Source organism: Kogia breviceps, chromosome 14 (genome assembly GCF_026419965.1).
Source record: "Kogia breviceps isolate mKogBre1 chromosome 14, mKogBre1 haplotype 1, whole genome shotgun sequence".
Classification (NCBI taxonomy): Eukaryota; Metazoa; Chordata; class Mammalia; order Artiodactyla; family Physeteridae; genus Kogia; species Kogia breviceps.
Window position 1 is genome coordinate 14,347,400 of NC_081323.1, and position 26,317 is coordinate 14,373,716.

The 26,317-nt window shown below is 51.0% G+C and overlaps 1 long non-coding RNA gene across 1 annotated transcript in view; it reads right to left on the reverse strand.

Moving 5' to 3' along the window:
• The window catches only part of LOC136792483 (uncharacterized), a 41,287-nt gene that overhangs the window by 5,775 nt on the left and 9,195 nt on the right, over positions 1-26,317 (reverse strand). Inside the window, exon 2 of the long non-coding RNA XR_010836335.1 lies at positions 4,027-4,100. This is a non-coding gene — a long non-coding RNA (uncharacterized lncRNA). The remainder of the gene's footprint in view (positions 1-4,026; positions 4,101-26,317) is intronic.

Sequence of the window (26,317 nt, forward strand, 5' to 3'; positions counted from 1 at the left end):
GGCCAGAAGCAGCCAATAACAATGCATTGGGTAAGAGCTGTAGCAGAATTAACAGAAAAAGATCCTGGAAACACTGAAGAAAGATTGAATAATTTCCAGAGGAGGTGACTCCAACTGGATCTTGAAGAATGAGTATGAGGTGTACGAGATGTCCAAGCAAGCAAGACATTCCAGGGAGAAAGAAGAAGAGCGTCCTCGAAGGCTGGGGGCGGGGGGCCAGCAGGAAGCATGTGGCAGTTTCAGGAGTGGTGTGTGGTCCCCAGAGCTGGACCACTGGGAGGAAGAATAGTGAGATGTGAGCAGGGAAGGCTGGTTGGAGGTGGGTTGCGAAAAGACCTTTAAGGCCAGGCTAAGAAAGGATGCTTTGTTCAACTTGACCGTGTCTCCTAAAGTCCACTGAGGGAGAGGGACTTAGTGTGGTTAGCCCAAGTGGGGACATATCAGGACCCTCATTCATATAGGAGCCTTAACCCACAGTTCCTGTAGCTCATGATATGAATGGGTATTGTAACTTGGGGACCACTGGGGTGATGTGGGGTCCCCTCTCTCACCCATGTGTGCCAGCTCTCACGTACAGAATCCCAACTATTCTCAGGTTCGTTATTACCATCTCCATTGTAGAGAGGGAAACTGAGACCCAGACCCAGAGGAGTAAAGTGACGGGCTCAAGGTCACCCAGCTGGTAGGGGACAGAGCTGGGACAACACAGGACCTCTGATTCCAAGTCTCTGTTCCTTCCACATATGCCCGTTGCCTTGACAGACTCTGACCCTGCCGAGAAGGAGATTACAGGCAGGTTATGTGTCCAGAGGGACGAACAAATACAGAGTCACAAAAACCCCTGAACATCTTGTCCAAACCCCATACATGGGGAATGACTTTCTCAAGGTCACACAGGGTTAAAGAGCTTACAGAAATAAAAAAACATTATTCATCCAGAGTCACCTTCTGAGCCTCTGGCTCTTCCGTTTTCCAGCTGTGTGACTTCGGACAAGTGTTTTACCCTCTCTGTGCCTCCGTTTTCTTATCCAAAAAGTGCACCCACTAGAACACCTACTCCATAGGGTTGCAGCGAGGATAAAATGCAGAAATAACCACTGACACTTACTGAGCATTTCCCACACGCCAGGCACTGCTCTAAGCACTTCACGTGAATTAACTCTTTTAATCTATCACCAGCCCAGTGAGGTAGCCCTCATTTTATAGGTCAGAAAGTGAGGCACAGGGCTTCCCTGGTGGTGCAGTGGTTGAGAATCCTCCTGCCGATGCAGGAGACACGGGTTTGTGCCCCGGTCCGGGAAGATCCCACATGCTGCGGAGGGGCTGGGCCCGTGAGCCATGGCCGCCGAGCCTGCGCATCCGGAGCCTGTGCTCCGCAACGGGAGAGGCCACAACAGTGAGAGAGGCCCGCGTACCACAAAAAAAGAAGAAAGAAAGTGAGGCACGGAGAGGTTAAGTAACTTGCCAAGATCAAACAGCTAATAAGTGGAGATGCCAAGATTTAATGGGAGCCCTCTGGCCCCCAGAACCTACACCGTCTGCAGCACTCACAGTGCCTGGCACACAGGAAGCATTGGACACGTGACCTGGGAGTATCTGATGTCCCCGTCTGTGCCCTGGGAGAACTTCACTCACTGCCACATTCTACAGCCTGTGGGAGTCCTCAAGCCTCCCCGTGATTTCTGCTAATACTGGAGTGGGGATGGAGGGATCGATCATGTTCCCTTAATCCCCTCTGCTTCCAGCTCCTGCACCTGCATTTGCCTTCTCCACTGGGCCCTGAGCCAACCCAGGAGTGAAATACGTGAGTCTGGCCCCTTCTCTGGGTTCCACAGGGTGTCCACTAATGCCAAGCATTTTGTGAGCTTTGCACACTTTTCTGACGGTTTGGGGTCACAGACAAGGGCCTGGGTGTGGCGTACACAGACTTTAACCATCGCCTTCATTGCTTGCCACCAATTTCCCCAACGAGCTCCATTTCCTCTCCCTGTGTTAGTCAGAGAGCACAGCCACCCCGGCTCCAGGCTCTAATTGGGCACACCTGAGTCTATCACGGAGCTCAGAAAACAAAGAGCCTTCCCTTTCCCGTGTCTGCCCCCCCTTTCAAGGCATCTGAGAAAATGAAAAGAAAAATATTTCCCTTTTGTTGTCATCATCTCCATCACTGTCGTCAGCACGGAATAAAAGAGCAGTCAGGGTCATGAGCAAGAATTGATATACAACTGGCCAAGAGCTTTAGAACCAGGGATATTAATGACTTTGATGGTAATCAGGATGATGACAGCACCCATACATGGCGCTTGCTGCGTGCCAGGCACTGTTCTAAGCCCTGTAGGTAATTATTACTAATATAGGTAAAACCCATGGAGGGTGGACTCTTTGTTTACTGTGTTTAGCGCTTTATTTAAGTGGCCTTGTTTCATTTGAAACAGGTACATCATTAGCCCCGTTTTATAGATGAGGAATCCAGGGCTCACAATTGGGGAGGGGCTAGCTCTGGGATACAGAGCTTATAAGGGCCGGGACCACTTCACACGCACCCCACCACGATTCTGAGCAGAACCAGGGCAGCTCGGATTCTGAGTGGAGTTTCTGGGGCCGGGCAGAGGAGCAGGTGGTGAGCTGGGGAGGCACTTGAGGCAGTGGCAGAGCTGGGCAGCAAGGTGCAGTCCAAGCCCCGGTCTGCGTCTCTGGTATGTCCCAACATGTGTGTGTGTGCACGTGGATGTGGGCACGCGCCGGAGAAGTGGGAAGGCAGCGCCGAGCACACAGGTCAAGAACTAACCTCCCACCTCCTGCTTCAGGCGGCTCAGAGAGCTGGCTGCTGTGACGGGGCGGCTAAGCGCTGCATCTGTCAGCCAGCCGTCATGACTGCCCACCCCCGGGTCACGAATCAGCAGCTCCACTTACCTCCTGCCAGCCAGCGCTCTCAGGCCAGCTCTGTCACTGGCGGCTGAGCCTTTGGAAAATGTAACCCTGTCAGCCCTCACTCGGAGGCAAGAGGGTTCACGCTTCAGTGCGTGCACAAGGGGGTACGAGCACGCCCACATATTCACGCCAGCACACAGCGCGGGCACGTGTGTACCTGCAGACGTGTTGCTAGCTGGGTACGCGTTGCAGACACACGCATGCTTGCAGCCATGCACACAGAGCATACCCCTGCAGGTCTGCAAGCGTGGTCATGTACTCTATGCCCTTATGCACGTACTAGAGGCACACTCTCACGTATGCACTGACACTGGTACACAAAATTTGTACACAGCCTTCCATAGCTGTGTTCTCTGACATGCATGTACGTGTGTGTCCACTGTTATCCTTCCAGGAGCCAACACATTTCCTCATTCAGGCATGCACATATACACATTCATGAACATATGTGTATCTCCAGACACTCCCAGGCAGGTACACGGTACACATATGCATATCCCCTCACATGTGCCTGGTCACATGAGCTCATAGCTCCACGCACGCATTCATAATGCAAATGCACATTTGTATGCATGCACAGGAAAGCATGCGTACACAGCCTCGGGAACCGTTGGTTACAATCTAAATTCAACTGCATGATGCCCAGAGACGTGTATGCACGTGTGAGCACGTAGGTCTGTGTGTACATAATATACACGATCACTCACAAGCATCTAAACACACAGGCATCCTCCAGCAAGCGCTTGGATCTACACCAAGGGCACACACACATGCAATGGTATATACCCCCACACGTCTGCCTGCCTACATGCGTGTACCTCCACTTTCACACCTCCTGTCCTCAGGTACCTGACCACCTCTGTTCACATGCACCTTCAGGCTGGTCCACCATGGTTCACCCACGGCCATGCCACACGTGTCTAACTCCACACCCAAGCATGCACACAGACAGACACGTGCCTCCGAAGCCCGTCTCCCACACGTGTGTGGGGTCAGAGCCCTGGCACATGGGAGCACATACACCCCCTCTGGGAAGCAGCATGTCCCAGTCCCAGATTGTCAGGTGTGCTGGGGACAGCAGGAATGGTGCCCACTCACAGAAATCGCCGCTCACGCAGAACTGCATCTGCCGCAGACTTCTCATCTGCTGTGCAAACGATGATTAAATGTTACTGTGCGAGAGAAAACAGCAAGGAGGGATTCATTAGCTTTATTGTCAGAAAGGACACCATGGGCTCCAGCTCCCGTCTCCAAGGCTGGCTTAACCCCCTGTGTGCTGGGGACATTGCGCTCCGACGTGGGCTTGTGGAAAATGAAGGCCCCGGAGACAGAGATCCCAGCGTTGGGCCCACGTGAGCCAGCTGGGTGCAGAGAGCACTGGGAGGGAGTCATGAGTCCAGGTAGCCGCTGCAAAGTTGCCCCTCATTTGCTAGGTAGCCTTGGTCTTGTCGTTTCATTTATCAAATAATTTCTCCTCCCTACCACGTCCCAGGAATGCAGAGATACAGAGGCCATGGTCCCTCCTGGATGCATGAGGCTTCTCAGATAGAGAAGGGCATTCCAGGCGGATGAAACAACTTAAGCAAAGACTTGAAGGCTGGGAGACACGGTAGTAGTGCCAGGCTTGACCAGGAAGCACTGGGCCTGGACAGATCAGTTGGAGGACAGATTGTAAAGGGCCCATTAAATCCTTCCAAAGAGCTTGGGCCTTTTCTCAAGAACAATGGAGAACCATGAAAGGTGCATGGCAAGGGTTGACAGATAAACTATAGGGTGCCCAGTGGTATTTGAATTTCAGATAAATAACAAATAGTTGTCTTAGTATTAATATGTCCTAAATATTACACAGGCCATACTTATAATAAAACATGTATCATTGTTTATCTGAAATTCACATTTAACTGGGAATCCTGTCCTTTTATTTGCCAAATCTGTCAACACTGTGTATGGATTCGCATTTTAGAAGATCACCCTAGCTTGCTCTGTCCAGGGTAGATTAGAGGGTGAGAGAAGAGAACGAGACCAGTGAAGACATGAGGAGCTCACATTCTCACCTTCTTCTTTAATCAGAAAACCCCCAGTTTTCAGCTGGGCACATGACCCTCTATCACAAGGACCACATTTCCCCGTCTCCGTCACAACTATGTACTGCATGGACTGAGTCATAGTCAACACAATCTAAGCAGAATTGTTAAGTGGCAGCTTCTAGGAACACCTCCTTAAAAGACTGTTGACCCGTGCCTTTAGCCTCTTTTTCCTGCTCCTTTCTCTTTTCTGCTAGCTGAACATAGCTGAGATGGCTAGCACTCAAGCAGCCACCTTGGGCCGTGAGGACACACTGACCCTATGGATGCCAGTGAACTAGAAAGAGACCTGGTTCCTTTTAAACTCATGGAGCCACTATACCATCCCTGAACTGCCCACATCCACACTTGGTTCGTTTACATGAGAGAGAAAAAAACTTCCAACTTGCTGAAGTTACTATTATTTTAGTTTTCTGTCCCAAGCAGCCAAGCTTGATTCTAAGCTGATACAAGAAGCTAATACAGGAATCTCAGAGAGAGAAGTTGAGGCTTAAACTGGGTCAGCAACAGTGGATTTGAGAAGTATTTAAGTGGAAGACCCAGCGGGAGTCGGCATTTGACTGGATGTAGGGATGGAGGGTAGAGCGGGTCAAAGGCTTCAGGCTTAAGTGACGAGGACAGAGAAGCTAGTAATGGACCAGGGAACCCAGGAGATGTCTTGGATCAAGGATCACGGGAAGTCAGTTTGGCTTGGAACATGTTGAGTTTGAGGGGCCTGCAGGCCATGTGCTCAAGATGTGGAAATTCAGGACTGGAGCTCGGGCAAGAGGAGGGGCTCACAAGAGCTCTGCTGTCACCCTCGTCCTCAGAACAGCTCAAGTCGTAAGAGCAGGAGAGGGTAGAGTGATCAGAGGGTCAAGGGTGAACTCTGAGGAAGCATCAGAGGCAGGTAGAGGGAGAGGAGTCACTGGGATGTCAGTTTCTCCAGCTGTAAAGTGGGAGCAGGTGAGAGAGATAACCTAACTGGTTGCAAAGTCCCTTCCTGATCTAACATTCAAGAATTAAGGTGTCAGGACTTCCCTGGTGGCGCAGTGGTTAGGAGTCCGCCTGCCAATGCTGGGGACACGGGTTCGAGCCCTGGCCCGGGAGGATCCCACATGCCACGGAGCAGCTAAGCCCCCTGAGCCACAACTGCTGAGCAACCCCCGCTCGCCGCAACTAGAGAAAGCCCGCACACAGCAACGAGGACCCGATGCAGCCAAAAATAAATTAATAAAAATAAATTAAAAGAAAAATAAAAAGAATTAAGGTGTCATCTTAGACGACTTATTTCTCCTCCCTTTGATTCAGTTTCCCCTTTGGAAAATGGGACTAAAAATAGTACCTACCTCATGGGGTTGTTTGGAGGACCAAGTGACCCAGACCAGCACCTAGCTCGGCCCTGGTAAGAGCAGGACACAGACGCGGGGGCCTGACGTGGGTGAAGGAGTAGTGGGGAAGAGTCCTCTTTCCCATGCCGAGAAAGAGGCTGAAAGCCTGGGGCCCCTCGCTGAGACCTTTAGTGGGCACCTGCTGTATGCAGAACACAGAGCCACATGGGGAGAGGGGGAAAATGGGGAGAAAAAGATGTGCTTGCCCTCGGAAAGGTGATAAAGCCCAGCCTTGCCAGGAGAGTTTGGATGAAGCTGAGATCTGGGAACAAGGGAGGGATTGGGAAAGGGACAGAGGTGAGGTTATCTAGCCCAGAGGAGGGGCTGATGACCTGAGGCCTTGGGGCCAGTGTGCTTAGCACTAGAGGGAGCCTAGTGGCTTCCACCGGGCAGAGCGAAGATGTGGGATAGCCTGCTGATTACAGCGCGGGCGCCTGTGAAATGGGTCTGCAGGAAAGAGAAGAGCTAGGAGAAGCACTTTTTACAAATATATATAAATTTAGTTAGTTATTTATTTGGTTGCGCTGGGTCTTAGTTGTGGCACACAGGATCTTTGGTGCCGCGTGTGGGATCTTCCCTGTGGCATGTGGGATCTTTAGCTGTGGCATGCGATCTCTTAGTTGTGGTATGTGGGATCTAGTTCCCTGACCAGGGATCGAACCGGGGGCCCCCCTCCATTGGGAGCACAGAGTCTTAGCCACTGGAACATCCGGGAAGTCCCAGGAGAAGCGCTTTTAACCCTTCATATCCCCAGATCTGTTTGCCAGGGCTGCTGTAACAAAGCACTAGAAGCTGAGTGGTTTAAACAACGGAAATTTATTATCTCACAGGGCTGGAGGATGGTTGTCAGAAACGCAGGTGCCAACAGGGTTGGTTCCTAGCGTGTGGGTATGTGGGCCTAGGTGAGGCCCATGTATGTGAGGCTATGTGAAGGGAGGATCCGTGAGAGGGAGGCCTCTCTCCTTGGCTCGTAGATGGCTGTCTTCTCCCCTCTATGCATGTCTGTCTCCCTGTCCAAATTTCCCCTTTTTATAAGGATATACTAATCATATTGGATTAAGGGTCCACCCAACTCCAGGATGACCTCCTCTTAGCTAATCACATCTGCAATGACCCTATTTCCAAATAAGGACACATTCTGAAGTACTGTGGTTTGGGACTTCAACATATGAATTTTAGGGGGACACAATTTATCCCCCATGCCAGGCTCAGCACCAGCCATCACCAGAGACACCGGGCTCACGGGGCTGTTTAACTGGGGCTATGTGGGACTTCCACCCTTTGGTGGAAGCTTGTACAGTCTGAGGGAGGAGGCCTTGGGACCCTGACCACAAGCTGGGATGGGGCATAGTTTTCTCCCTTCTTCTTCTTTCTTACTGGTCAATTCACTCAGAACTTCACATTTAACCACACACACGCACAAACATACACATATACACACATACTCACAGACTCTCTACTCAGAGAAAACCCCTGAGACCCTCCCATATACATGAAGGCACCCACACAGAGATACTCAGGCAGAACCCTCACACACAAAGAATCACACGCATATATACTCATGGTCACGGCCACGGGGACACACAGAAACCACAACTCACGCACAGCTTCCAGATGCGTGCTAGCAGACCCACACAGGGACATATCTGTGGCCTCCCAATCCTACACGACGCAGACCTGCTTGTGCATTCTCACAGGCCCTTATAGCCACACACAAAGACACAAAATGTATGGACAGAGGCTTTCCCGTGCACACGCACCCACACAGGGGCTGTCTGCACACACAGGACCGTTTAATCCTACCGCGGTTGGCAGAGCCTGGCCTGCACGCACCGTCCCTCTGGCCTCACAGCTCACCATCCACTCCCTGGTAATCGGAAGCAATTTCACCCCCCTCCTGCCCAGCCAATCGCAGTCTCCACAGAGCAGGCAGCGATCCAAATGCCCCGCCACGGAGGCAGCGAGGCAGAGAGTCCCCTCCCCACTCGGGTTTCTCCTTCCACCTTTGTAGCTGAGATGGGACTTACTAACCTAGATGCGCGGGCGCGCACGTGCACATACACACACACGCTCACGCATGCTGAAGTCTTGAGACTGTACACACCACACACACAATCACGTATACACAGAAACACACACACAACCACACATAGAAGCATAGGAAGATAGATTACACAACAGATGTTAAGCCACGGTGAGATAGACGGTGTCTGTATCTACAAAGACACACGGTCTCCTGATCGGCGATGTGAATGTGTGTACGTCACTGCAAAAGTTCTACTAATGCGTGTGAACACACAGACATAGGGTGATACCTTGAGTTGGAGGACATGTATACACAGCCATACGCAGATCTCCACGGGTGCTCAGTGAACACTCTCCTGGGGTCTGAGCATGTGCACACCAAAACACAGTGGCAGTAAGAAGGTACACAGCACAGGGACTTGCCCGGCAGTCCAGTAGTTAAGACTCCAGGGCTTCCCTGGTGGCGCAGTGGTTGAGAGTCCGCCTGCCGATGCAGGAGACACGGGTTCGTGCCCCGGTCCGGGAAGATCCCACATGCCGCGGAGCAGCTGGGCCCGTGAGCCATGGCCGCTGAGCCTGCGCGTCCGGAGCCTGTGCTCCGCAACGGGAGAGGCCACAACAGTGAGAGGCCCGCGTACCACAAAAAAAAAAAAAAAGACTCCACACTTCCACTGCAGGGGACACGGGTTCGGTCCCTAGCGGGGGAACTAAGATCCCACACGCCACGCGGTGCGGCCAAAAAAAAAGAAAGAAGGTACACAGCACAGAAACACAGGAGCAGGTGTACCCATGCGAGCACACACATACAAAACACACAAGGCCTTCACTGGCCCACGGCGTGTCCCTCCGAGGCCCATGGTCCACGTTTGCTGAACCCAGAGATGGCCCGGTTCCCTCCTCTGTCAGGGCGATTTCCCAGGAAAGGGGGGGGCGAAGACCCCACCTGTCAACCCGCTGTTTGTCACTCCGTCATGACCGGTGCGCTGACATTCAAAGCCCGGCACTGCGATGATTGCGTCTAGCTGTAATGTACTACAGATTGCACTGACATTTGGAAAATATTCTACCTCGGGACCCATTCAACTTCAAACTTTTTTTCCTGGAAGAGGAGAGAAATGGCAGAGACGGGGCAGCGAGGGCCTGCCGTGTTCCGCCAAGGAGCTGCTCTCCAGCCCAGACCCCGGGAGCTGACTCCCGGCCCCTCCTCCCAGAGACCCCGGGTCACTGGCTGCCCCATCTGCAACTACCTGGGGACAGGGGGATGGGGAGGAGGAACGGAGGTTCCCAAGACAGAGATGAGGTTCCAGACCATCCAGCACGTCTTCACAGAGGGTCTGCTGGGAATCCCTCCATCAAGTGTGACCTGGCGATAGCTACCTGTCATCAGTAGAGCACCTACTAAGCACCAGGCTGCGTTCTAAGCACATTACATACATGACCTCATTTGCAACTGTAACAACGTTGTGAGGTAGGAACTGTCATCATCCCATTTGAATGATGATGGACCCGAAGCTCAGAGAAGTGAAGTGACTTGCCCAAGGTCACACAGCCAGGAAAGGCTGGAGCTGAGATTTGAACCCCAGTCTGTCTGGCTCCAGAACTTGCCCTTTTCCCACCTGCACGTGGTGAACTTATGTGTCGTGGAGTCAGGCAGATGCTGAATCCTCCCCAGTCCCTCTCACTGCCTTTCCCTGTCTCTTCTTTCCCTTCTCCTTCCCTTCCTCTCTCTGCTTTCTTTCTCTCCTCTTGCATCCCCTCTCCGCCTCTCTAAGCAGAATGAGTGTTCCCAGAACGATGGCACAGTCTGGGACAGCTTCCTGGAAGGGAGGAGCAGGTCTGAGCTGCACCTAGAGACTCAGAGGACTGGATAGGTGGGATTGACATCTGCAAAATCAATGAGCAAGCCTCGCAGAAAAGCCTCTGGAAGCCACTGCCTTTGGGTGGATGGACTGGTTGAGTCCTTCCTACGTGACAGCTATATTGAGCCAGGACTTGGATGATTGGATGGGGGAGACTGGCCTGGGGTGGTCCAGCCCTCTCTGAGGTTGTGCTCAGACTGGGATCGGGGCAACAAGGCCATCCGAGTAAACAAATGGCAGCCAGCGATGTGCCTACCTGTCCCCTAAAGAGGAGCCAGCAGAGGCCCCTGCTTAAGTGACCTGGGCAGTTGGGGTAAAAATACAGGCGGGGTGGTGGACAAAAGATATTTTGATGGCAGGGTAAAAATGACACGGTCCCAGCTAGTCCAGGAAGAGAAAGAAGAAGTAGGAAGACTGTCTGGTTCTCTGATGAGCTGATTAATCTCCTTAAATAACTTGCAGTCCAACTTCCCAAAAGGCAAAGGAAAGTTAAGTTAATCTACTCTAAATGACCCCTGAGCTTCTCAGGGGGTGGTAATCAATACACACACACTCTCTGTCTCTCTTCATAAGTAATTCTCAGTAGTTGCAAGAAAGAGGGGTTTTTGGTGGAAAATGACATTCTAACCACACAGAGAATCCCTGGCAAGGGGATCAGTAGGCCACTAGCTGGGAGGCTGGCTCCACAGCTGTGGGGGGAGGCCATGAGCGGGCCACAGTCACATCACACTGCAAGCTGCAGGGGCATCCTGGGCTCTGTCTGCCGGCGGGAACTTTAATTGATTGGGGAAAAGGAGTCTGAATGAGATCTCCCGGAGAAGCAAAGACTGGCTGCTCCCGGAGCCCATCACTGACGTCACTGAGAGAATGACCAGTGCTCAGCAGCACTGCCCACCCCGGACGCCAAAGGAGTACCATCAATGCCCATTACCAGTATCCTTGGGAGTACATCAATGCTTAGCACCGACACCCAGACGATACCATCAGTGCTCACCAGTGATGGCTCTGGGACACCATCGATGTTCACCATCAGCGCCCTTGCAGGTCCATCACCTATATTCTCAGGAATACCCATCAGTATCCATCCCCAAAGCCTTTGGTTGGCGACCTCATTGGTGCACAGGGGTTGTATCTTTTTTGGTCATCACCGTATCTCCACTAGCCACAGTGCCTGGCACATAGTAGGAACTCAATAAACATCTTTTTTTTTTTTTTTTTTTTTCTTTTGCGGTACGCGGGCCTCTCACTGTTGTGGCCTCTCCCATTGCGGAACACAGGCTCCAGACACGCAGGCTCAGCGGCCATGGCTCACGGACCCAGCCGCTCCGCGGCATGTGGGATCTTCCCGGACGGGGGCACGAACCCATGTCCCCTGCATCGGCAGGCGGACTCTCAACCGCTACGCCACCAGGGAAGCCCAATAAACATCTTTTGAAGAGAGGAATAAGTGGGTGAATGTTCTTAGGAAGGACAGGGACTTCTTTATCCTGTTCAGCCCCCACCACCCTATCCTCAGGACCTTACCCCACTGCCTAGCCAAGAAGAGTGCTCCATAACTATCTGTTGCATGGATGACTAGGCGGGTAGATGAAAGGATAGATGAGTGGGTGGATGGATGGATGGACGACGGATGGGGGGGGATAGTGGATGGATGGTGGATGCATGCATGGAAGCAAGAAAGGATGACCTTGGCAGCACTGTCAGTGCCATCTGTAATTGCAGGCAATCAGCCTCCAAGGCCAGAGTTCAACACAAAGTAATCCCGAGAGAGAAGACAAGCCTGCCTGCTGCCCCACCCCTAGTGGTTCTGGGCCCCCCATGGTGGCTTCACCTCATTCCCTCCTTTGCTATGGGGCTGGGAGCAGGGATGCAGAAGGCAGAGGCAGGAAGAACCTCTCACCTCCTGGCCTTCCTCTCCCCCTCCCACTCTCCAACCTGAATACAATTTTCTAGAATGTCCCCAGGTCCTGGAGGGAAAGCTCATTTCCTGCAATCTGCCCAGAAAAACATCAGTAGCTGCCTGCCGGCTGGGGAGCCAGTTACTCTCAGCACAGCCTGGCAGCGGGTGGGCAGGGAGGCCGAGGTGTGCAGGCTTGGGACCAGCTCAGCCTCCCTGGAGATGCCAGCTTTGTGTGGAAACAGCCATGACCTCTGGCAGAGCTGGCCGCCCAGTACCTCCCAGAGGGCCATTCGAGGATGGGGAACGCTCTGTCTGCCTGCCATATATTCCACACGCATTCATTCCAAGCCCTCAACATGCTGCCTGTTATTATTATGAATAACAACGTGGGCAACCCAGGTTGGGGCCCCCTTGGTTCCAGAGGAAGTGGAGATTTGAAGGCAGGCTGGATCCTTCCTGCCACTTGGTTTTCCTGCTTTTTCACCCTACTTCACCCCCAAGCCCAGCCCACCTCTTTTACATAACTTGTCTCTTCCCCCAAAGCGGGTGGCACCAGGACCTCTGCCCTGCCCGGAGATGGGAGGAGGGGATAGAGTGGCAGATAGTGACTTGGAGCCCAAGCACTGCCCCCTGTCCTCCTGGTGATTCCCCCCACCCAAGCCCTAGTCAGGATCTCCCCTTCCCACCCCCAGCCTTGGACTCAGGGCACTGTCTCAGGAGCCCCCTAAACTCTGCCGCTTGCAGCTCTGTGGCCTTGGGCACGCCATTAAAACTCTCAAGGTCTCTGTTTCTTCCTGCAAAATGGGTATAGAGGTGCCATCTCCCCGAACCGTGGAAGGACCCACGGAGATAACCAAGGCAGTGAGGGCTTTGCGAGTGCTCTGAGGCGTGAGGGGTTCTCAGTGATCATCGTCTCGCTGGGAGAGGGTCTGGCTGCCTCACAGGGGCCACTGGGTACAGGTGGACTCAGAGAGGCCTTCCCAGCTGAGTGTTTCAAGCTCAGGCTCTGGAAATGTTGCAGCTGCCACTCTGCTACGACCCAGCTGGGACCCACTAACAGCATCTTAATTTCAGCCCAAGCTCTTCTCCAGACGGACTGCTAATTAGGGCTAATGGGCAGCTCTCCCTGCTGGTTCCCGCTGTCTTCTCCTCCTTTATTAAAGGGAGCCACTGAGCAGGGTCGCTGGGCTGATGCCCCAGGGCCCCATTGGTGAGTCAGTCCTCTGGGTTAAACACTGCTTCCAAAGTCTCCTGGCCAGGGTGAGCTTTTCTGTTGCTTTTTTACCTGACAAATGGGAGGTGAAGGAAGGGGCAATATTCATCCAGGCAGGCAGGCAGGCAGGCAGTTCAGTGACCACGCACCCACTTCCTACTTTATGCCAGGCCCGTGGGAGGCACCGAGGCCGTACAGATAAGCTGAACCCGAAGCCAGACGTTCCTGAATTCAAAACTTAGTTTAAGCTTGTTCTGGCTGTGTGACCTTGGGCAAGTTACTTAACCTCTCTGAACCCAAGCTCCACATTTGTAAGACAGTCCCTACGTCACAGGTGTGTTGTAAGGATGAGATTAGATGCAAGAAGCTGAACACAGTGAACAGCACCACGACCACGAGGCTGGCAGGAGTCTAAGGGATCATAAAAGGCTTTGAACACCATCTTGAGAAGCTAGAACTTCATGCCCAGAGAGCAATAAACAAGAACTATTCTTCTTACCATGTCTGTCTCTGTTCAATGCTTATTAAGCACCTCCATAGTGCTGAGAATATGACAATAGCTACACTTACACAGCGCTCACTATATGCCAGTCACTGTTCTAAGTAACTCATTTAATCCCCACAACAACCCTACAAGATGAGGGTGATTATTATCCCCATTTTACAGATATAGAAACTGAGACACAGAAAGGTCTTGCCCATGACCACCTAATCAGTATTTAGTTATCTATCACTGTGTAACAAATTAGCCCCAAACTTAACAGCTTAAAACAATAAACATTTATTATCTCACAGTTTCTGTAGGTCGGGACTCCACAGGCACAGTTTACCCAGGTGCCCCAGGTCCTCACTGCTACTGACTGGAGATATTAGTTCCTTGCCATGCGGGCCTCTCCATAGACCATAGGGCAGTTCATAACATGGCAGCTGTCTTCCCTCATAGAGAGTGAGCAAGATAGGGTGCCCAAGATGGAAGCCTTCATCCTTTTATAACCTATTCTCAGAGGTGACATTCCATCACTTCTGCTATATTGTATCTATTAGCAGCAAGTCACTAGGTCCAGCGCACACTCAAGAGGAAGGTACTCCACAAAGGCATAAATACCAGATGCCACCACCCCATCGGAGCCCATCTTAGTGGGTATCCAGTGCAGCTAGTAAATCAAGGAGCTGCGGTATGAATCTAGGAAGGCTGGTTCCAGAATCCTTGTTCTAAATCCGGAATCTGGTTAATAGCCCAGCTCCACAATTGTTGCCTGAAGGATGAGAAATGAGACACCATCCCTGCCCTCCTGAAGCTCTCCATCTAGAGAGAGAAGCAGAAAAGTAAGAGGGTGAGATGAAAGGTACAGCAGCAGAGGAAGGTAGAGCAGATTAAGCAGGAAGCCTTCCTGAAGGAGGTGATGCCTCATCTGAGAAGCAAAAGACAAGATGGAGGGCTTCCCTGGTGGCGCAGTGGTTAAGAATCCGCCTGCCAATGCAGGGGCCACGGGTTCGAGCCCTGGTCTGGGAAGATCCCACATGCCCCAGAGCAACTGAGGCTACACGCCACGACTACTGAGCCTGCGCTCTAGAACCCGCGAGCCACAACTACTGAGCCTGTGTGCTGCAACTACTGAAGCCCGCTCGCTTAGAGCCCGTGCTCAAAGAAGAGCAAAGAAGAGTAGCCCCCTGCTCACCGCAACTAGAGAAAGCCCGCGCGCAGCAATGAAGACCCAACGCAGCCATAAATTAATTGATTAATTAATTTTTAAAAAAGACAGGATGGAGTTGGCTAAGCAAAGAGGGGTATGGAAAAGAATCTGGCAGCTGGAATAATTTGTGCCAAGGCTCACGTGGAAGACTGGTGCTTTGCGTGAAGGCCAATGCAGGTATGGGAAGAAGAGGGGAGGGTTGGGCTGGGAAAGCAGGAGCTGGAGAGGTAAACAGAGACCAGGTTGTAAAGGGGCAGGTAAAGGAGCTTGGATATTATTCCAAAGAACTAGGGAGCCATGGAAGGCTGTCCATGGTAAGATTTTTGTTTTAAAAAGACTATCTTGAGTAGTGTGCAGAACGGAAGAGGGTGGCTGGGGGCAAGGAGAGGAGTGAGGAGGTTCTTCCTTGCTTTATTCATTCATTCAGGTCATGAATATTTAGCAAGGGCCAAGTATATATACGGTTCTAGGCACTGGAGATACGGCCATCAATAACACGAGGCTATTCTCTCTTGGAAGTCACATTCTACTGGGAGAATATAATAAACTTACAAAATTAATAAATAAAAATGAAAATTACTAGGATGATAGGTGCTACAAAAAATAATAATCCTAAAGCAAAGTAACATAAAGCAAAAGTGACCACATAGGGCTTCCCTGGTGGCGCAGTGGTTGAGAGTCCGCCTGCCGATGCAGGGGACGCGGGCTCGTGCCCCGGTCCGGGAAGATCCCACATGCCACGGAGCGGGTGGGCCCGTGAGCCATGGCTGCTGAGCCTGTGCGTCCGGAGCCTGCGCTCCGCAACAGTGAGAGGCCCGTGTACTGCAAAAAAAAAAAAAAAAAAAAAAAGTGACCACATAAGCCACATTGACCTTAAACCTGAATGACAAGAAAGAGCTGGCCATGGGAACACAGCATTCCAGGCAGAGAAACAGCTAGTGCAAAGGTCCTGAGGTGGAGTGGGTTTGGTTGGAGGCCAGTACGGCTGAAGCATACGAGCCAAGAGGGAAAAAGACAAGAAATGAGACTGAAGAAGTAGACAGAAGCCAAAACGAGAGCCTGCACCTGACCCCAAGCCCTGGTAGCAGGGAAGAAAGGAAGCAATGCCGAGGGTGATATGAAGAAGGTGCAACCCACTGGCCTTGTGCAAGCAAAGCGGAGTAATGATGCTGGGCCCAGTGGACCAGGGGAGCCATGCCAAATGAGGGAGAGAAGAGAGGCCGGTCTAGCCCTGGCCCACTTTCCGAACGGGCCTCCTCCCCACGGGTCCAGCCGCAAATTAACAGTCATCCCCACGGCAGACCCAGGCAAAGGCAGCAGATAGGCAGTATTTGCATATTTGTTTAATAAAAAGCTATGGATGTACAAAGATGGATAATTAATTACCCAGCATATTTTCCCTCTGTTCCCCCGCCCCTCCTCCTCATTACCACAGTGGCCCCAATCACTTTCCTCTCCATCTGGCTGAGTCAGCAGAATCTTTGCCTCTGCTTGTGGGGGGCGGGGGAGCCAGGCCCAATAAATATGTACTTATGAAGTGTGTATTGCGGCCCGTCAGGCTTGCACAAGCAGCAGCCCCAGACTGTTCTGCCTGAAATATTTATGCCAGTACCTAGGGCCACTTTATTTATTTTTGCAAAGAAATTAAATTAGATAGTTTGATAGCTTTCAGTGTAATTATAAAAGAAATTTACATGAGATGGTTATGAGGAGGAGGGGGGAATCATTAAGCACCCAAACCCCAAGGATATCCATTAGTTGGGACCCCCTCCCTGAATTCCTCCCCAGCTACTGCAAGAGGAGGTGGGGAGGTGTCCCTCCCAGGGAAAGCCGGGGTGGGGGGATTCAAATTGCTGGAACGTGAGCCCCAGGAGGGTGGGAGCGTCTGTCTGTTTCAGCAATGGGCGTGGAGCAGGGTAAGTGCCCAGCTAATGCTCAGAGTGAGTGGATGCCGGCTCCCCCAAGCAAAGGGGTTTCTTATCTCTGAGCCTCAGCTTCCCCATCCGTAATCACGCCTCCCTCACCAAGTTGTTCTGAGAATTCAACGAGATAATGCAAGCAAAATGCTCCCTAACCATAGCTGCCATTTATTGAGCATTTCTAATATTTCAGGAGCTGTTCCAGGTACCATATTGAATCCTCTCAACAATCATTTTTTCCCCGGTGGTCCAGTGGTTAGGATTTGGCGCTCTCTCTCATAACAATCATTTAAATCAGATGTCAGTACTTTAAGTTTATCCCCATTTAACGATGGGAAAAGTGAGAGTTGAGCAGGTTAAATGAGCTCTCCCGGCAGCTCAGGGCAGGGCCAGGTTTTAAACTAGGCAGCTGGGCAGAGCCCACACCTCTGGTCAGGAGCTATGCGACCAAGGTAAGATTTCTTTGAACTGGGCGGGTCTTGTATTTCAGAGTTAAGACCTACTGCCTTCACCTACACCCGAGTAGCCAGGGAAACCCAGACCAGGGAAGGAAGAGAGAACAGCAACCCACTGAGCGAGCCGGGGCTGGAACCCTCCTAGTACCACTGCGCTCACCTCCCCATGGGCTGAGTCATTAGCTGGGTCTGATTAGCACTGATTGCGGGGGACGCGGTGGGGGGGGCCTGCGGGGTAGAGGAGGGAGCCCCACCCGGGGTTGGGCCTGGGCCTGGGGGGTGGGAGAGTAAGGGCGCCGAGGTGCTGGGGATTCCTCTCAACCACCTGGTCACCCGCTCGCCAGGCCAGGGGGCTACGATGTGAACCCCGGAGGGACACCCCTGAAACCCAGGGCTGGGGAAACACTCTTTACTCCAAAACTGGGGAACTGAGGCTGGTTGAGGGAGCTACGGGGGGGCCCCAAATGCCTGAATTCTATTATTATTATTATTATTATTTCCCGAATCCCTGAAATTGGGAAAAGCGGTGACCTTTTTTTTTTTTAATTTATTTTTGGCTGCATTGGGTCTTCATTGCTGTGCGCAGCTTTCTCTAGTTGCGGCGAGCAGGGGCCATTCTTTGTTGTGGTGCGCGGGCTTCTCATTGCGGTGGCTTCTCTTGTTGCGGAGCATGGGCTCTAGGCACGCGGGCTCAGTAGTTGTGGCTCACAGGCTCTAGAGCGCAGGCTCAGTAGTTGTGGCACGTGGGCTTAGTTGCTCTGTGGCATGTGGGATCTTCCCAGACCAGGGCTCGAACCCGTGTCCCCTGCATCGGCAGGCAGATTCTTAACCACTGTGCCACCGGGGAAGTCCTGAACTGCCTTTTTAACCAGCGGCTGCAGGGCTGATGGAGGCAGGAGAAAGCTCTGCCCTTGGGGCTTAGAGGCGGCGGTGGGGGTGTGTGTGGCCGTTCTTCCAGCCCTGTGAAAGCCCCCACCCCACGGCCACCCATCTTGGAGGTGGGCTGAAGAAGGAAACACCATGTGTTGATGGTCTCTGTGTGCCGGGTAAGCTCATTCAGGTGAGTCTCATTCCCAGATGAGGACACAGGTGCAGCCTGCAAGTCCTTTGCACTGGTCACCCATCAGGGGGGTGGAGCTAAAATTCGAAACCTGGGTTACTCTGACCCCAAAGCCTCTGGGGCATCCAGGGCACCAGCTTGAAGCCTTCTTCGTGGCATGGGAAGTCACCTGGGCCCTGGGTGGCCCTGCCTGTCCCAGGTCCTGCCCAGGGCAGAAACTCAGCTAAAAGGAATACAGAGGATTTAACGGAGGGGGCTAATCAGGGAATCCTAGCGAGGACGCCAGACAAGATCCAATTAAAATGCCGGACACCATGAGTTCCCCGTTTTAATTTACCACAAATTAGCTTAAAAGGGGGGAAGGAAATGAAGATATTAGTTTTTTTTTTTTTAAGAGCCAAGAGGGAAAATCCTTTGAGGATTTTATTACTTGTTTCTGTTTAAAAAAAAGCCATTCTCAGCTGAGGGACTTGGGTTCCATCTCTATCCCCCTCGGAGGCAATTTTCAGGGCCAGCCTGTTAGAGTGCTGGCATGGTAACCCCTTTATAATATAAAACACCATTTCCTGAATGAGCACTTAGCATGTGTACATTCCAGCCCTCACCACCCGGCAGATCAGCATCGCTGCACCTGTTTAACTGAGGCTCAGAGAGGTGAAATGATTTGCTCCTGGTCACCCAGCTGGGAAGTGGTACAGCCTGGTTCCAACAGCCATGTGCTCCCCACTGCAGCCAGGCTCTTGTTCAGCCCCAGATCCTGGTCCAAGCCTCACACCCACTCTGGATCCTGCTTTAGGAACCAGCAGAGTTGAGGAGGGGACGCAGGTGGGCTCCAGCCTGTCCTCTGCATCCTGCAGGGCCTGCCAGAGGGGCAGTGATTTCTGACCCCAGACACACACACACACACACACACACACACACACACACACACACACACACACACACACACACACACACACACACACAGGAACTGGGTCTCTGCCCTTCAGCACCTTGTAGCGGGGACCCAACCCATTCATCACTGTCTCCTGGCAAAGGCCAGCTCCTGCCACCACCACCCCACAGTGACTGGCCCTGGCAGCCGGTGCCCTTGATCTCACTCTCACTGCAGTGTCCTCCACTCCGTGTTCCCCCCATCCTCCTGTCTACTGGAAAGAATTTGTTTTGCCGATGTGGAAACAATACAAACTTAGGCTCAGCAGCAACAGCAATCCCCCCACCGTGTCTTCTACATAGGCAACAGCACCCCACCCCCAATTCCCCAAAGCCTGAGGGCACTCCCAGGCTCTCTTACAAGTTCTGCAGCAGGATCTTGACAGAGACGAAGTTCCCACCCTTCAGGGCTGTGTATCTTTGGACAAGTGACTTAACTTCTCTGTGCCTCCGTATCTTCATCAGCAGAATGGGCATAATACAAAGCTAGTTCACAGCGCTCTAGAGCCTGCGAGCCACAACTACTGAAGCCCGCGTGCCTAGAGCCCGTGCTCTGCAACAAGAGAAGCCACCACAATGAGAAGCCCGCACACCACAAGGCCACAAGGGAGAGTAGGCCCTGCTCGCAGCAGCTAGAGAAAGCCCGTGCACAGCAATGAAGACCCAAAGCAGCTAAAATTTAAAAAAAAAAAAAAATCTAGCTCAAAAGGTTATGGTGAGTGTTCCCTGAGACCACAGTCATGACAGGCCCCGGTACACAGAAGATGCTTAATAAATGTTACACTCTTCCCTCCAAAAACTGCGAGATGAAAGGCCCGGCTGGGATGGGGATTCTAGATGGAAGAGGAGGCAGGAGAGGGCTGAAAAGATGAGACAAGACTTCCCTTAATGGCATCCTGAGTCCACTGAAAGGGAGATAAATGAGGCATCAGGGGCTGGGTGACAGACGAAAATAGCTCGGATGCCTCCCTGGCCAGTAGAAAGGGCCAGGGCAGACCTGAAACTTCCCAGGTCATTGTTTCCTAAGTCATTGCCCGTGAAACAGTATCTCTGCCCCTGGGTGGGAACTGGAGAGCCAGAGCCTGAGGTGACTTCAAGGTTTGGTGTGAGCTTGTTTGGGGGTGATGCCTGAATCTGAGGGTGATCCCTTGGATTCTGGTGGCAGCCCAAGGCTGGGGATGCCCAAGCTAAGGGTTGGAGTCTAGTTCAAGGAGATGTCTAAATCCGGGGTTGTGCTGAACCCATATTTGGGGGAGGTCAGTATAGGGAGTTAACTCTGAACTTGGGGCTGGCCCTGGTTGTGAAGTTCCAGATTTAAGAGGCTGTACCTCAGCATTTGGTGTTGACACTGAGCTGAACCCCAAGTCTGTCTGTGAGCCCAAACCTAGGAGATATCAGATTTTGAAGTGAGCTCTGAATGTGTGATGTGCTGAGAGTGAACCTTAAAATATTGGGGTATCTTCGAGCCCAAGTATGTGAACTTCACATCTGAGGGATGCGGTCTGTTTAGGAGCCCTGTGTGTGAGGGTCCACACCAGCTCTGGAGGTGTATTGAGGAAGAAGACAGGCATCCCAGGGCATGAGGAAGGAATGAGGTTTGGGGGGATCCCCAGGCAGCAAGTGAAGCCCCACCCAGTTCCCCATCCTGTGGCTCATGCTTTACCCTCACAATCCTCATATTCTTGGTCTCACCCTCCATCACCAATTCATATCCCCTCCCTTACCCCCCTCTCTGCCCTGAACTTCTCACTCTCCAGAAACCTCTGTTCTGAACCCCAAGACTCAGGCGCCTCCACATTCCTTCCCTGGGTGAAGAGGATCAAGGGGTGAGGGCGAGAGAAAAACCCATCATCTCCTCTTCCGCCAACAGGGTAAATGCTCCCCAAATCACCCTTCAGGGCCTGGGAAAGGCAGATCCAATTCTTGGGGAGCTCAGAAGTCTGCTTCCTTATCTAAGCCTCTGGAACAAGCATTTTGCATTTATTCCCCCAAATGTGACGCCAAATTGTGTTCCAGCCTATGGCTCCCAGCCATCTGCAGAAAGAAATCCAGTTAGACCTTGTATAATAAGTTCCTGACAATCTTGCCGAGGATGCCGGGTCATAAAAGTCCCCTGGTTTTATCGCCGGTAACAGACACGGAGTGAAATTAAGTTGTCTTATCAAATTTAGATAATATATATCCCTCTAGAGTAGAAGTCTCCTCATGGGGCTTTCATGGTATGAGCCCAGCAGGGGGATGGGGAGGGGAGGAGTGTTCCTAGGATGTGGCACAGGGTGGCGGCCATGCTGGGGAGCCTGGCAGAACTGACAGGCAGGAGGACAGGTTACTGATGTCCCAGGTCTCAATGTCAGCCAGGCCTGAATTTGAGACCTGACTGTCATTTCCACGCTGGGTGAACTCAGACAACTTCCTTTACTTCTCAGCTTCTTCATCTAGGAAGTGGGCCTAACGATAATAGTGCCTGCCTCCTGGGTTGTTGTGAAATTTAAATGAGATGCTGCATGCAATAGGCTTAGCCCAGCGCGTGGCTGGTGAGCACTTAATAGGTGTTGTCTGTGATCTGGGAATGGGAGAAGGGAAACAAGGGCTGGATGCTGACGTTTACCTGGTCCATCCTCTTCCCATTTTATAGGTGGGGAAACTGAGACGGGGAGTAAGTGGACAGTGGCCACACAGCAGAGCGGGTTCCCTAATCACCTCTTCAGGACTGAGCCATCCCAACTCTCTTCCACCCCAACTTGGGCCTCCTAAGGAGCTGAATGTTGTCACTTTTCTGCCTCTGTCTGTGGCCCCCTCCATTCAGGGCCTTGCCCCAGGGAACGGATGGACATTCATGGCCGGAAGCTTGGCCATCCCTTTGTTAGTGGAATGGGCTCCCAGGGTATTGTTCAGTGTCAGGCTTCCAGGCCTGTCCAGCTGGTCCTGGAAAACTTTAGTATTTCTTTCTTTTTTTTTTTTTTTTTAAATTTGGCCGCACCGCACAGCTTGCAGGATCTTAGTTCCCCAACCAGGGATGGAACCCAGGCCCCAGCAGTGAAAGAGCCGAGTCCAAACCACTAGACCGCCAGGGAATTCCCTGGTCCTGGAAAACTTATCCCACTGTCCCAGGAGGGGGCTGTCACACCCCCAAAACCAGTGTCTGCCTGATGGAATTGACCTGCCTTTCTCCCACAGCTGGGATCTTCTCTGTGGCAGCCTCACACATTGGCATTCCTCCAGTGATGGAGAGCTCATGACCTTACCAGGCAATCATTCCATTTTCCCCAGCCTGGGTGTAAGGCAACCTCAACTCATCTGACTTCTAAGCTAAGACTCATTCATTCCAAAACCACACCGTGCCATCACAACTTCCTTTCAGCACAGCCCGAGTGTATGTGAGCTTGTGTATGTCAATGGGTTTCTCTGTGTGTGTGCAGAACTCACACTGTGAGTTCTAAGGGGAGAGGAAACTGGACTGGTACAGCTCTGTGTTCCCAAGGGACACACAATAGGAATCAAAAAATAATAACAATGGCTAACCTTTATTGCACTTACTGTGTGTCAGGCATGAGTTACATGCATTAACTCATTTAATCACCATAATAACCCCCAGATGCTGCTACCATTATTATCTCCAACTTACAGAGAGGAAACCTGAGGCAGAGAGGCGAAGCAACTTGCCCAAAGTCACAGAGCCAGGACAAGGGAGAGCCAAGATTTGAATGCAGGCTGTGTGAGTCCAGAGCTATGACTCATCTCCCAGGTATTCCTAAAGATTATTTGGAATGAAGGAGGTTTGTGTATCTATCTCTTCCAAATAGGCTGGACTCCTGGAGGGCAGGAAATGTGCATCTCTCCCCCAGCACTTAACACAGTGCTTGGCAAACATTAGGTGCTTAATAAATGGTTGTTTCCTCAGTAAATTTTAAATGACTCATTATATGTATATTTTTCTCCCCCGCTATCCCAAGAGTCCCTGGATCAGGAACTGAATTATATTCATCTCTATAGCGCTGTCACTAGCCCATTCTGTATGGATTAGAAAAAAGCAGGCATGATTCCCTGAACATGGCTTGTCAAGCTAATGGCCCGCTGTGCAAAAAAAAAAAAAAAAAAGAAAGAAAAATCTTCTTCTGCCACTAGGGGTCTCAGGTTGACAAGTGGAGCCCCACTCTCCCGGGGATGAACCTTTGTGCAGCACATAACCTGAAGAACTGTGTGTGGAAATCCTGATCCGGCTCCCTGAGGCCCAGCTCTGAGTCTGAACATGCAATAGGCATTGTGAGTGTTTGTTGAATGACTATTTGCCGGTATTTGCCTCTCTCCTACCCTGTTTCACCCATAGCCAGTCTGAGCCCCAGGAGAGCGATTGGTAGAAGAGCCACCAGCTGGGTGTCATGCAGCCATGGCGCGGATGGGGGAGTTTGCAGACACAAGAGGGACAGAGAGGGTCAGGCATAATTGGTAAATGTTTGTCTATCTAATCAGAGGGTCTTTTAATTAGCAATTTCATCCTTGCAACTGGTTTATTTTTTTCTTTCTGCGGGAAGTCAATTAAACGTAACAGATGGAAGAGAACATGGGGGTTTCCTTGTCTCCCACCATCTGTCCCATCCCACCACCACCACCACTACCACCCCCAACTGCACTCACACCTCACTAGTGGAGCTGCCTGCCAGTTGCCAGAGGGAGGCAGGGCCTCTGACACCCAGGAAACTCTCCTTGATGCTCCCGGTCTCCCAGCTACCCGGCACATCCAGGCTGATCCTGTCTGCAAGACCTGTGGCCCCAGGTCCTGACATGCTCTGATAGCTGGGGATCTCCCCTGCCTGCCTGCCTGGAAGCTAGTATCATGGAAGGTGTGCAAGTTTGACCTCCCACCGCAGGCCTGCCAGGGACCGCATCCAGAGGAGACTCTTGATTAGTGCAACAAATCTTTACTGAGTGTCTGCTCTCTGCCAGGCAATGTGTCAGGCACTGGGGACATAAAACGGGCAGTCCCCGCCCTTCAGGAATTTGCAGCCCATTGGAGAAGACATTCATTCATTCACTTATTCTCTAGATATTTATTAAGCAGCATGTGTGTTCCAAGCTCTGTGCTGGGTCCTGAGGACACAATGATAAATCCAACCATTCCCTGACTTTAAGTAACTATTAAGCAGAGGAGACAGGCACGTACATCCATACATTTGATAAGTATTTATGGAGCGTCTACACGAGCTGTTCCGGCTGTTGAGTACACAGCGGTCAACAAGGCAGCGTGAAAGATTCCCAAGAGTTTCAGAGACAGGGAGCAGCCCAATGTGGCCAGATTAAGGAGAAGAGCAGTGTACGAAGCCGGAGTGAAGACTTGAATGTTACACTACGATGTCTAGACTTTATCCTTGTAAGCCTATAAGCCAACTTCTAATTACTCACTTTCCTCTTCCATGATTTTTGCCAGAGGTCCATGTGTTTCTGTACAACTGTTGGCTTTTTTTCTTTCAATGATCACTTTTCTTTACTGTATTTTTCAATAATGGCTTGATCAAGATATAATTCACATAACATAAAATCCGCCATTTTTAAGTATACAATTCAGTGGTTTTTAGCACATTCACAGTAGTACAACCATCACCACTATCTAATTTCTGAACATTTTCATCACCCATTATCAGTCATTTCCCATTTCCCCTCCCCCCAGAACTCCTGGCAACCACTAATCTCTTTTCTGTTTCTATCGATTTGCCTATTCTGGACATTTCAGATGAATGGAATCATGCCATATGTGATGTGACCTTTTGTGACTGGCTCTTTTCAATTAGCAAACTGGTGATAAGATCCATCCGTGCTGTGGCATGGAGCAGTACTTCATTCCTTTCTATGGCTAAATAATATTCCATTGTATAGATATGCCACATTCATCAGCTGGACATCTGAGTTGTGTCTATTTTGGGCTATTTTGAATAATGCCACTGTCAACACTCACATACAAGTTCTTGTGTGGATGTATGTTTTCGATTCTCTTGGGTATACACATAGGAATGGAATTTCTGGGCTCTAGGATAACCGCAACTATTTCCAAAGTGGCTGCACCATTTTACAATCCCACCAGCGATATATGAACATTCCATTTTCTCCACATCTTTGCTAACACTTGCAAAGATTGTCTGTCTTTTTCATTTTAGCCATTCTAGCAGCTAAATTCTAATGGGTTTGAGATGGCATCTCATTGTGATTTTAATTTACATTTCCCTAATGACTAATGATGTTAAGCATCTTTTCATGTGCTTCTGGGCCATTTGTATGTCACCTTTGGAGAAATGTCTAGTCAAATCCCTTGCCCATTTGTAATTGTGTTGTCTTTTTATTGTTGAGTTGTAAGAGTTCTTTAAATATTCTAGATACAAGTCTCTTATAAGATCTTTTTTGGCTTTATTCTTAAAAGGAAAGTTTATATCACTATCTAAAGTAGAAAAACCAGTGACAGCTGTCATAAATCAAAGGTGATTGTAAAAACATATATAATTCATTAATTCAAGAAACAAATACTTAATAATCATCTCCAACGACCCAGGCACCATTCTTGGCTTTGGGGATACAGCAATGAACCAGACAGGTTCCCACTAAAGTTCCTACTGAACATTTTACTAACTAAAGTTCTTGGTTTATAAGGATATGGGGAAAAGCAAAAACCAAACAAAGGAAACAGATTAAAATGCCATGTCCTGCTGTGCTCGAAGAGGCAGATGCGGTCCCGTCTGGGGGTAACCTGGCTATTGGATGGTCAGGGAAGTGCTCTCTGAGGAGGTGACCCTCAAGTGGACAGCTAAAGGAAGAGAAGACACTGAGCCTGCAAAGATCAAGGTTGAGAGGATCCCAGACAGAGAGAATAAGGTGGAACTGAGCTCCGTGT